Below are 10,261 nucleotides of genomic sequence, written 5' to 3' on the forward strand. Positions count from 1 at the left end.
GGTTGGAAATAGAGTGTTTTGGGTGTTTGTGACTTCCACAGCCATGCAAAGGCTTAAAGTCACCAACTTTATGGATTAAGTTGTGTTAGAGAAGTCAGATTTGGATTTTGGACGCAAGACTTAACCGATTAAGACCTGAATGAAGAGGAGGAAAAATCTGGGAGTTATGTTGGGTGTAATCCCAGTACGCGCGGCGTAAAGGGCCGCGTACCCCAATTCTGTGAAGCCAAAGGGTACGCTTAGCGTACAGATTGGTACATGCCGCATACCCAGAAGGTTGACTTTTGTTGACTTTTAAGGTTTGGTCAACTTTTGAGTATTTGAGCCTTGAGAGGGGTAAAATCATCTTTTACCCTTCTGAGAGTGCTAAGAGAGGGAATGGTGTAGCCTTGGGAATTGTGTTGATGTTGAGTGTTTATTTTGTATGATTAGGCAGAGGCTCGATCCCATTTTCATGGAGTCCGAGATTTCCGAGTTACGCAAGGTGAGTCTTCTCACTATACATTACCTAGAGTGGTATTATGAGTTGACTGGAAGGTCTTATGTGCTTTGTATGAGATTGTGTGCCATGTATGAGATTATGTCCTAAGTGATGTATGTATGAGATATAATTGTATAGACCGGACCGGAGGGTCCAACGAGACAGACTGTGTGACATCCCCATTTTTACGGCCAGAAAAGACCGATTTTGTTTATGCTTTATAAAAATCAGAGTATCTCTTTTAATAAAAATGTTGCGGAATTTGTTCCAGAAAAACATGATAATCGCGTTATCAAAGCATTTCTAAAGAAATATATTTTTATTCGTTTTTAAAACATTTGGGATGTCATCGTCAATACAGAAACATAAGCATAAACAGAACTTACATTTATTTACACTAGTGATCTACATCTGTTTTAAATCTCTTAGTGTAACGTGACTTCGTATCAACACCTGTGATATAAATAAATTGAGTGGGTCAGGTTGGGAAACCTGGTGAGTACATTGGGTTTTCAACCCACAATAATATAATTATTATGTTTAAACAATCAAACAATCAAACTAATTATACCCATCCCCATTATCTTCTTTATTCTTAAGGAGCTACCCTAAGAATCAGCTATTTGTCATTCATTCATTCCTAAGGATCATCCTAAGGAAACAACACGAAGTCCATTGTTACCCATGACACATTGGTCAAGCGTAGTTGCTAATCTTGTCACTTAGTCACAGCTGCCAGAATTGGGACATTTTCTATGAGGCGCTTCTGCCGGTATTGACCTTTAAACGCTACTGTCATGGTCATAAGGCTCCCTATTAGGCGCAGCTACCGATACTGTCCTAAGAGCGCAGCTGCTAGGATGTTTACCGTAGATCTGAAACATCTACGGGTTGTGGCGTAGCTGCCAGTGCTCATCTATAGGGTACTAGGTCCACTGCTGCCAATGTATAACTATAGGGCACTAGGTCCATGCTACTAATGTTCCTCTATTTCAGCTTTTATCCCTCATCATTCATCTACCCATTTCTTATCCAACATATTTTGTAGATATAAAAGACTTTATACAGTTTACATCATTTAAAACATGTATAAAAATCTTTCACTAGCATAGACAACAAGTATTCAGACAATATGCACACATAGCACGTAATTTATAATAAAATACTACATATCTATGTGTAAGATGAAAGGGACCATGCACTCACCTAAAAGGTGGTGACTCGGCACTCGGACAGTGCTTCGATACTCTGAAAACGATTTTCCTTTGATAAAACCTAGTACCAATACCACTAGGGTTTAGTCTAACGATAACCGTGCCAAATTAATAGTCTCACTATTATTATTATTATATAAGCGCTAAATAACACTCAATATAACTCATAATAATAGCCTAGATAATTATTTTAAGGACCTAATAACATTCCTATAATTATTCGAAAGCTATATTAAAAATTGCGTAAGCGTAGCACAGTTACAACGAATTTTATCGAAAATCGGAACTTAATTGGAGTAGCATTTCGTAACCGAAAGGCTCTTTTTCTCAGGACTCCGGGAGCCTTGGGGCTTCCTTAGGGTTCTAGGGGCCTTATCTAGGGTTTAGGAGAGTTTAGGGAACTTAGAGAGAGAAAGAAGCTAAAGAGAGAGTGGAATTTGGAGTGAAAAATGAAGCTGCCTCAGCCCCCCTTTTATAGCCCAGACTTCGGACCTTACGCTAGGCGTACCGAAGCCTTATGCTGGGCGTATGTACGGATAAGGCGGACAGATGGCGAGCTTCGGGTGGAGCGATGTGGCTCAAGCTGGACCGAGGAGCGCTAGGCGTACGAGACCGGACGTAATGCGAAGGGCGATGTGTCGCAAATCCGAAGCAACTCTGTGTTCAGCAAGCAACGGCTGAGATTCAGCCACGTCATCTCAATTCACAATTTTTCCTTCTCGACCTCCAAAAAATCATAAATTTAGCATATGAGCTCCATTTTCGACGTTCTTTATATCCATGCGAAGGTAGGAACGTACTCTACAACTTTTGTTTAGACTTCGTTAGCTAAATTTGACTCGATTTTAAATTTTATATTATTAACAGACCGGGATAGGATTGGTCCGTTAAATTCTCATAACTTCTTCATCCGACATCCGTTTTCGCCCATCTTTTTCTCATTATGCTATCGATTCTCGTTTAGGTCGTATAGGCTAAAAATCGCTCGATCTAATATTCGAATTTCGGGCTGTGCACCGCTAATCCGAAACTTTGAAAAATCATAACTTCTTCATACAAAGTCAGATTTGGGCGTTCATTTTATCGATGTTCTTAGTTTAACATATTCTATGACTTTCTTTTAGATTGCTAAGGCTAAATCTCGCTCTATCGTAAATTCACTATTTACGCTTCCCGGTATCGTGCCGGTTCCGTCGTGAAACTTCAACAGGTCATAACTTCTTCATTATAACTCGGATTTCGGCGTCCTTTATATGTACGGAAACCTTGTACCATATTCTACAACTTGGTTAAGATTATTTATTCTAAAAAATCTTTTGTCGAAAAGTCGTTTTCGACACTTACTGCCTTAAAATTGACTAGCCCGGATCTGCGGGCGTTACAACTATCTCCCCCTTAGGATGATTACGTCCCGGAATCATCAATGAAACATGGCAGTATAATGACTCCATACGTTATCTCTTCATCCTAGGTAATAATTATAACTTCTATAGTCCTTTAAGTCTATCTCTTAGACTTATTGACTATAAGCAGTACTTAATCGTGCACCTGCTCTCTACCTCAGGTTAGACTCCAAATTATGATCTATCATCATGTGTTGCACGTTTAGACTCAGGTCTCTTAGAGTTAAATTCTAAAACATACTATGCCTTCCTTCATGTTCTAATGTGATATAATCACACTTTAACATGTAGCATTTCTAGCTACCAACTTCTTTAGCGTCGAGCGCGATACTTCTATTGGTCGCTTTGATTTAAGTTGTTTGGTTAAAGTCGGACGCTACATCAAACTTGGTTCTCTGAAACACGTAATCTAGTCATGGTAGTCTGACTCAATGTGACATGACCACTCGGGTCGGGATAACAACAATCTTCTTAGTCATTACCGAAACAATGGTAACGACATACTTGAATAAAACGAAGATAATTACTAGCTTCTTGGTAACCTTGTGACTTTCCCTGAGCCAGGTGTGAGTCCTGTGCTACCGGTAGTATAGGCCTCTACTACCATTCACACCTACTCATACTCGTCCCAAGTATTGTCCGTAGTTTTTCCAAGTCACCAAAAAAAATCACATAACAACTTAACACATCCAATATCAAAACGAAGGTTTTTATTATTCCGTGAAACTATTACATAGGTGTTTAAGTTCGCCCTAGACTATGCCTCTAATAGGCTACATCATACGATACTATGGCTACTGTCTAACTTGATCTTCAGATATGAAGTCCTCATCCATGATTCCTCGCATGGTTTTCTGCTTCGTCGTGGATCATATGGAATCCCCTTGGATTTGGTGGTGCATTTGGTCTTGCTGCTTCGTTTTTCTTTGGACAGTCCTTTGAAATATGCCCATTACTTCCACATTCGTAGCACTTCTTGCTGGCGAATGTACAATCTCTGGAATACTGACCAGTCCTACCACACTTATAGCACGTCACTTCTCCATCGCATCTTCCGAAGTGCTTCTTCTTGCACTTCTCACACCACTTGGCTCCATTCCTTCGGTCGTACAGGTTAGGCTTCGAGAACTTTCCCTTATTATCAGGTCTTGAGGATCCTTCAAACTTCCTCTTTTCACCAACTTCAGCTTTCTCTAGACCCTTTTCCCTTATTTGGGTCTCAACATTCTTGGCTGCCCAAATGGCGGCTTTTAAAGTGGTTGCTTGTTTGACCATTGGACCAAAGTCAGCTGGTAATCCATTGGCAAACATGTTGACCTTGGAAAGTTCCGTTGGAACTAGGTAAGGAACAAGCTTCATCTTCTCCGTAAAACTTGCAGCGTACTCGGTGACACTCATTTTCCCTTTCTTTAGGTTCTGAAACTCGTTGTTGATCTCTAGTAGATCCTGCTCAGAGTAGTACTGCATTTTCAGTTGCTTCAAGAAATCTTCCCAAGACATCTTTCTTGCTTCTCCCTTGGGCATCGTATCTGCCAATAGCTTCCACCAGCTCAAGACTCCGGTCTTTATTTGTCTGACTGCAAAGACAGTTTTCTGCTTGTAGCTACAGTCGCAACTCTCAAATACCATCTTCATCTCAGAGATCCAATCCATAATTTCCACGGGCTTCGGGCTCCCTGAGAGACTTGGTGGTCTTGCACTTAAAAGATCTTTTACATTCATCCATCCTTGTCGTTTCTCATCTCCGGGCCATCCCTTCGTTCACCTTGAGTCCCTACTTGACTCACTTGGCGGCTATAGTTCCCTTCCTCAGATTGCTCGGGAATTGGCTCGGTTGGCTCCGCATGTATGGTAGGTTCATCCTATTTTCATGGAACATCTATCTCATTTCTTCCCTTTGTTCAGCTAGCATAGCCTGAATCACGACTTGAACTCCAGCCATGGTAATTGGCTCGGGTACATCTTCTACTACGACATGTATTTGCTGAATCACCAGGGGTTGATTCCTATTCTCATTCGCATTCACGTTTCCACTACGTGTCCTTGCCATCTTGATCTATACACCGAATAAGGCGAATCTAGATCTTTATTTAGAATAGACGTTTAAATTATCCTTATCACTCCGAAACGTTTATATGCTAGTTCTAATATCGTATTCGTACGTTTAGAATCCTAAACACATAAGGTTTCTAGATCCGGTCGGCAATAGACCATAGATCCGATCAAATTATAGCATAACAAATCATTTAGCACATAAAAGCAATTTTAGGCATTATTCCTAAAATAAGCTAGTGCTCACACCTCACAATCATCGCTTATCATTCTAAGTTTAAGTCTAGAAATAAATCCATATTCCTAGTTCGCTTAAACTAATGCTCTGATACCAACTGTGACATCCCCATTTTTACGGCCAGAAAAGACCGATTTTGTTTATGCTTTATAAAAATCAGAGTATTTCTTTTAATAAAAATGTTGCGGAATTTGTTCCCATAAAAACATGATAATCGCGTTATCAAAGCATTTCTAAAGAAATATATTTTTATTCACTTTTAAAACATTTGGAATGTCATCGTCAATATAGAAACATAAGCATAAACAGAACTTACATTTATTTACACTAGTGATCTACATCTCTTTTAAATCTCTCAGTGTAATGTGACTTCGTATCAACACCTGTGATATAAATAAACTGAGTGGGTCAGGTTGGGAAACCTGGTGAGTACATAGGGTTTTCAACCCACAATAATATAATTATTATGTTTAAACAATCAAACAATCAACCCAATTACCCATCCCCATTATCTTCTTTATTCTTAAGGATCTACCCTAAGAATCAGCTATTTCTCATTCATTAATTCCTAAGGATCATCCTAAGGAAACAACATGAAGTCCATGTTGGAATAGTGTCTAAGGCTATAACTATATTCGGTGGTGCATGGTCCTTTTGGGTTGCCTTCACCATAGCAACTTGAAGGATGATTTGTTAAGAGAGAGTAAATATTATAAGGAATAATATTTAGCTATTTGATTAATATAAGTCATAAATTAATTGGTATTAATTTGGTGACTTAAAGAGGTTAATTAAATAAGAGGGTATAAACAGTCAATTGTTTGATAGTTAGACTTTGGACTATAAATCCATTAGGATTGACTTTGGACGGTTTCTAAGAGCTTTAGGATAGCTCAAAATAGTCCATAAGGATATCTATGGAATGGATTTGGATAGCCTTAAGTGAAGATTATCCAATTAGGGTTTAGGGTGAAACCCTTAAGGAGTCTAAAGGTATAAATAGGCCCTTGAGGTGTGGAATTCGTGTACAATCTTTCAGAACCTAAAGCAAGGAACCTCTGGTCGAATTCCATCCCCTCTCCTCTCTCCTAAATCATCTTGCTTGCTATTGGTGTTTGTAAGCCATTAGAGGAGTGACAATTGTGACTCTAGAAGCTCCAAGACAAGAAGATCAACAAGGAACTCAAAGGTATGATTCTAGATCTGTTTTAATGTTGTTGTTTATTCTAATTAGCCATTAGAAGTCTTGGATTCAAAAGCATGTTTATTAGAAAGCCTAGATCCAAGCAATAGGGTTTTGCATGCGCACATAGGAAAGTTCTTATGGCTAAAACCCAACAGTGGTATCAGAGCCTAGATTGGTTTTCTTTAAATTGTTTCTTGAATAACTGAAACAAACCTGCAAAATTCGAATTTTTGGGTTTTGAGTCACTGACTCGTCGAGTTCCATGGTGGACTCGTCGAGTAGGCCTGACTCGTCGAGTCCCCTTGTGCACTCGGCGAGTCCAAGCGTCAGAAAGGGCCAGATTCGGGATTTCTTTGTGTTTATCTTATCCAAACTTTCCATAAACTAATTAGATCAATATGAATCCGATTTTTTGATAAATATAAGTGTTATCTTGATCTAGTTAAAGGTAATTATCAACTAATTAAATATTTAGTTTCTTTATATGATAATTAATTAATTGTTTTAATTATTTTTGGTAATTATCCTCAAAGAAATCAAAGATAAATCAAATAAAGATAATTAAGATATTAATTGTTAATTGAAATTATTTGTTATTTGATCCTCCATGTTTTTTAAATGTTTAAAACCTACCCTATAGTTTTGAAATTTATATTTGTGATTAAAAGTTCTAATTTAGACAACTTAAATTTCAAACCCTAGATTTTGAAAAGTTTAAAATGCAACCCTATACTTATATAATATTACTAGGATAATATATATATATATATATATATATATATATATATATATATATATATATATATATATATATATATATATATGTATAACTAAATGCTAGTCTTACCGCTAGTAGGCCTCATTCACGAAGCCGATCTATAAGGTGGGTATAAGGTTGCGGCCTATAAAATGGCGCTTAATGGGTGTACACTCACACCCACCGCTTGCTTGATTGGTGGAGGGTCGTTAGCCGAACGGGTAGGATAGGGCAACCTCATCCTCTCATTAAAAGTATAATAAAGAAATACGAAGTAACTAAACTTTCTTTTAAAATTTCCCAATCTTAGTTACTTTAGGAAAAGTGAATTGATGCAATCCCATGAAATTACACTTTGCACCTTGCTAAGATGTTAGTGGAGCGTGTGTGGTTTACCGGCACACTAATTGGTTCTAAGCGAAGGTGGCAAAGGGTGATTCATTGTTTATCATAGTTCGATGGAGCGTGTGTGGTTTACCGGCACATCGAATAGGTGATCATAACAATGAAGGCACCATGTAAATTTGCATGGTAATTCACACCCGCTTTGTGATTCTCGGCATCCCAGTCACAAACAAGAGGGGCATATCGAGATTTAAACATGCCATTGAATAGTTCAATGAATCTCATCCGAACCTAGGAATTCTCAAAAACACTTAGGACTAAAAGTTTAAGTTTTGTGATGGAGAATTAGTGAATCGTCATTCACTTACCTTCAATTTATTTGCATAATAGATTACGGCATCCCTTTTCTAGTATGTAAATGTTATTATTGGATCCTAGCCCTAATTTTTCTTATTGGGTGATAATTAGGGATTCTTGTTCTAATCTATCTTTGTCCTTTCTATAGATGTCAAACGCAAACAACGCTACTGCTAGTTCTTTCACGTTGATGAGCCTTTGCCAAAAGGTCACCTTCGATGGAACGAACTTTGGCGAATGGATAAGATACATTCGCACCATTGCTCGCTATGAGGATAAAGAGTATGTCCTCGATGAGAAGCTCGAGAAAATCAACCCCGAAATTGCTACTCCCGCCGAAATCACCGCCTTTGAAACTCATGAGCGAGATGCGACGAAAGTACATTGCATCATGATCGCCACCATGAACTCCGAATTCCAAAAGTCCTACGAGGACATGTATCCATACGAGATGCATCAAGACTTGTTGGAGAGGTACCACCAAAACGCGAGACAAGAGCGTTACGAGATCTTCACTAACATGATTTCCGCTAAGATGGGTCATGGAGAATCTCTTACCGTGCACTTGCAAAAGATGCAAAGGTATGTCGACCGCCTTCGCAAGTTAAATGTTGACTTCGGCGAAGACTTGGCGATCGACATGGTGCTTCACTCTTTGCCTCCAATGTATAATCAATTTAGGATGACCTACCACATGAACAAAGAAGAGGTCACTCTAAGTAAACTCCAAGGTCTCTTGAGGGTTGCTGAGAGCAATTTCAAGGACAAGTCTGTTGCACCAACTCCCAATCCATCCGCTGCTCCTGTCTTGGCTATTGGTCAAGGGAAGGGAAAGAAGAGGAAAGCTTCTTAAAATAACTATCGAAAGGTGAAAGCCCGAGATGGTTCCTCTTCTAGTGGGACCAAAGTTGATCCCTCTAAGCCCTGCTCTAACCCGAAGGAGGCAGAGTGCCACCACTGCCACAAGATAGGACATTGGAAGAGAAGCTGCCCGAATTACCTGCAAGCCATCAAGGAAGGAAAGATCAAGCCATCTTTCGCAGGTATATATGCAATCAAATCTAATGATTCTAATCATGCTATTTCTTGGGTTCTTGACACCGGTTGTGGTTATCACATTTGTTCTAATGTGCAGGGACTAAGAAGAAGTAGGGATGTGGAGCAAGGAAGGATTAATCTAATCATGGGGAACAGAAGATCGTCGCCTGTGACCAAGATTGGAGTGTATTCTTTAGTGCTTAAGAATAGTTTAGTTTTAGATTTGAACAATTGTTGCTATTCGCCAGAAATGGCTAGAAACATCATTTCATTTCATGGTTTATATAGACAAGGTTTTAGATTTTCTTTTAATAATGAGAATGGTTCTATTTTGGCTTATCTGAATGGTGTCTTTTATTTTGAAGCTATACCATGTAATGGAATATATGAAACTGTTATGATTGTTGATAACTTAGGAAATGATGTTTTGAATATTGATTCTTCCACTAGTATGGATAAAGCATCCTTGTGGCATTGTCGTCTTGGACATGTCAACAAGAAACGCATAGCCCAACTCCAAAAGGATGGAGTGTTGGAGTCATTCGACCTTAGGGAAGATGACACATGCGAGTCTTGTTTGCTTGGAAAGATGACTAAGTCACCCTTCACGAGTACTTGTGAAAGGGGTGAGGGCCTATTGGACCTAATACATACCGATGTATGTGGACCTTTTAGATCAACCACGAAGGATGGGAACCGCTTCTATGTGACCTTTACCGATGATTATAGTAGATATGGGTATATCTATTTAATCAAGCAAAAGTCAGAAACCTTTGAAAAGTTCAAAGAGTTCAAGAGTGAAGTGGAGAATCAATTGGGCAGGAAAATCAAGATGCTTCGATCCGATCGAGGAGGAGAGTACCTAAGTCTTGAATTCCACGATTATCTCAAGGAGTGTGGAATAGTTTCGCAATTGACGCCTCCTAGGACACCACAATTGAATGGTGTGGCAGAAAGGCGTAATCGAACCTTATTGGATATGGTTCGCTCTATGATGAGTCGTGCTTCACTACCTATCTTCTTTTGGGGGTATGCCTTAGAGACTGCCGCCCATATCCTTAACCGAGTCCCTACTAAGAAGGTTGCCAAAACACCTCACGAGATGTGGACGGGGAAAGCTCCCTCGTTGGCACATATCAAGGTTTGGGGTTGCGAGGTTTTCGTAAGACGAGATACTCACGACAAGCTTG

The sequence above is a fragment of the Lactuca saligna genome, chromosome 9, assembly GCF_052625555.1.
Source record: "Lactuca saligna cultivar CGN05327 chromosome 9, ASM5262555v1, whole genome shotgun sequence".
Taxonomy (NCBI): Eukaryota; Viridiplantae; Streptophyta; class Magnoliopsida; order Asterales; family Asteraceae; genus Lactuca; species Lactuca saligna.